The sequence below is a fragment of the Papio anubis genome, chromosome 8 (assembly GCF_008728515.1).
Source record: "Papio anubis isolate 15944 chromosome 8, Panubis1.0, whole genome shotgun sequence".
NCBI classification, from domain to species: domain Eukaryota; kingdom Metazoa; phylum Chordata; class Mammalia; order Primates; family Cercopithecidae; genus Papio; species Papio anubis.
This window is the reverse complement of record NC_044983.1, coordinates 90,303,779-90,306,341: the sequence shown is the minus strand read 5'-3', so window position 1 is coordinate 90,306,341 and position 2,563 is coordinate 90,303,779. Positions and strand designations below refer to the sequence as shown.

General features: G+C 45.8%; 1 non-coding gene across 1 annotated transcript; it reads left to right on the top strand.

Moving 5' to 3' along the window:
* The first annotated feature begins 1,836 nt into the window (after positions 1-1,836).
* Positions 1,837-1,939, top strand: LOC116268766. The gene has a single exon (XR_004175932.1). It is a non-coding gene; the product is annotated as a small nucleolar RNA U13 (small nucleolar RNA).
* Positions 1,940-2,563: the final 624 nt, after the last annotated feature.

Sequence of the window (2,563 nt, the reverse complement as noted above, 5' to 3'; positions counted from 1 at the left end):
TGTTTTAGGTACTGGAGATTCAGCAATGAACAAAGCAGACCAAGTCCCTGGCCTTCTGGAGCTTACATTCTATTAGAAAGGCTGACTCACAGGCACATGTTCTCAGTACCTCCTGAGGGATATGTCACAGGACTAAAAAATGAAAGGCTGAATCAACCAGACTATTACTAATTACATATGGAAGACACAGGCAAAGAAAAGTATGAGGCTGATATGAGACGTATGAGACAAAGTTCTAGACCCAGAGCTTCTGGCCCCTTCTCTTGGTAGTACTCAGTTCCCCTTATCAGAACTGAAGGCATGATAAACTCTGACTTTCTCACCTCATTTCTCATTCCAATTATTCAACTTGGACAAGTAGCAGCTTTTACCAAGGAGCGAGATGTTTGGGTATATGGGATAATCACAGCTATGTTTCGGCTGCGGTAAGCTGTTATGGCTTTAGATTTTCAAACACCATTCATATACTCTGCAAACGTATGATTGAGCTCTACCCTTTTCTAGGGTCCTTTGAATCTATCTGTGTCTCACACAGCACGAATATTCCTGCAGCCAATAATGGATCACTAACCTGCATCTAACTTCTAACTATTGCTCACATATGCATTCAGAAGTATGTCCAACAACAGCAGATTCTTTAGCATGATGCACTGTGCAAAGTCCTTGCTTCCTGGCATTTATATTCACATTGAAAACTTAAGAGAAATGCAAACTCTAGTATTAGACAGTATGAGTTGATGCCATTTGACTAAATGAGATATAGGAGCTACAAGGAGAAAGGCATCACTTCTGGCTGGAGTAACCACAGGAGAGAAGGATGCAGCTCTTGTGAGAGACTGTTTTGTGCTGGTCACAGTGCGAGACATTTTACATACATTCTCTCACTTGCCAGGAAGGCTTCATGAAGGACTTGGTAGTCTAAGACCCTGAGGAAGAATCTGGTAAGGCAGACATGTAGTTTCAACTGAATTTTCATTTACTGTCCAACACTGGCCAGGCACAATGCTAGGTGCTGGACACATGATGGTGATGGTGCAATTAAGAACTTTCAGTGGGAGACACAGACAAATAAACAGGCAATCACAACTACCCTATAGTGTAATGTATACAAATAGATAAAGCACAGGGGCAATGGCAGAACAAGGTCAGGTGTATTTGTCATGATTCTCTCAGTTGCACATGACAAAACTGACTCAAAATAATCTTAAGCTAAAATGTGATGGGCTGGCTTACGTTACTAGGAACCACCAAGGTGGATCCAGGACTTAAACCAGGACACTCCCTCTGCTCTGTGTCAGCATGTCTTTTAGTACTACAGATGGGAGGTCCTCCAGGTGAACATTCTTTGACACAGTGACCCTAGAGGCAAGAGGCAGGCTTCCTGGCTAGCTTGTGTGGAGGGAGGACTTTGGCCCTGCTTGGAACATTTATCCTTTCCTGAAACAATCCCTGTTGCCAAGGGAAAGGGTACCACAATCAACAAACTGGGTTTACACACCTGGCCCTGCTGGTGAGTGGTGGGTTAGGTTCTCACACCAGCAGAAAGGGAGAGGGGAGAAATACATATGGGGTCACCACAAACAACAGCTACCACATGGAAGCCCTGAAGTGAGAGTGCAGTCATGGGAACAGCAGGGACACAGGGAAAGGGATGTGTGGGATAAGTTCTTGGGATGGTGAATAGATTAGTTCAGCTGGAGCAGTGGTCATACCAAAGAGAACAGAGAAAAACCAAAGAGGGCAGGGCAGACTGTGGAGGGCCTTGAATACCTGCTAAGGACTCTATAGCAGCCTGATGGGAGCATGGTGACAGCTTTGCTCAGAATCTGTAGGGTGATCCTTTGGAGTTCATAAACATGATGACTGGGTATTCACGTGCACGGGTGAGATGTGCCACCCCTGAACCTTGTTATGATGCTGGTACATTACCTATCTGACATGAAAAAAATATAAATAATTTTTTTAAAAAAATCTACAGGGCAACAAGAATGAAGGTGTGAAACACCTACAAACTGTATCTTCGGTGAAATGAGGAAGTGACAAAGTTTACAAATTTCGCATTGTGTGTGGCGTCACCCCCAAACCAGCACAGTAATCTACAACGTGTGGGCAGGTGCCATAGGAAACACCAGAAGCTGCACAGGAGTCCAGCTGGTGGTGGAAATTCAGCCATCCCCAGGAAAATTCAACCCCAAGAGGAGAGGACTCACCCTGGATGGGAACCACTGTGAGCAGGACCAAGAAGGAAGAGGACAAGAACACTAGGAGAGGAAGAAGGAAATCACCAGAGTGCCTAGAGGACACCCAGGTAGCTTTGGGAAGTACAGCTTCCAACAGACAGAGGAGTACCTTGGCAGGAAGGGGCAGGATGCCTCCGAATCAGAGGCTGGGGAAGGGCCAGGGAAGTTCTGGGTTTCATGAAACCCACCCAAGTGAGGTTAGGATCCTCAAGTTAGAGGAGGTCTGGCTACACAGAGGTGCCATTCAGTAAAGAGTAGGCCTCACTACAACAGAGGAGGGAGCCCTCGAGCTGAGAATCAAGGAAAGCTGCCTCCCCTCTCAC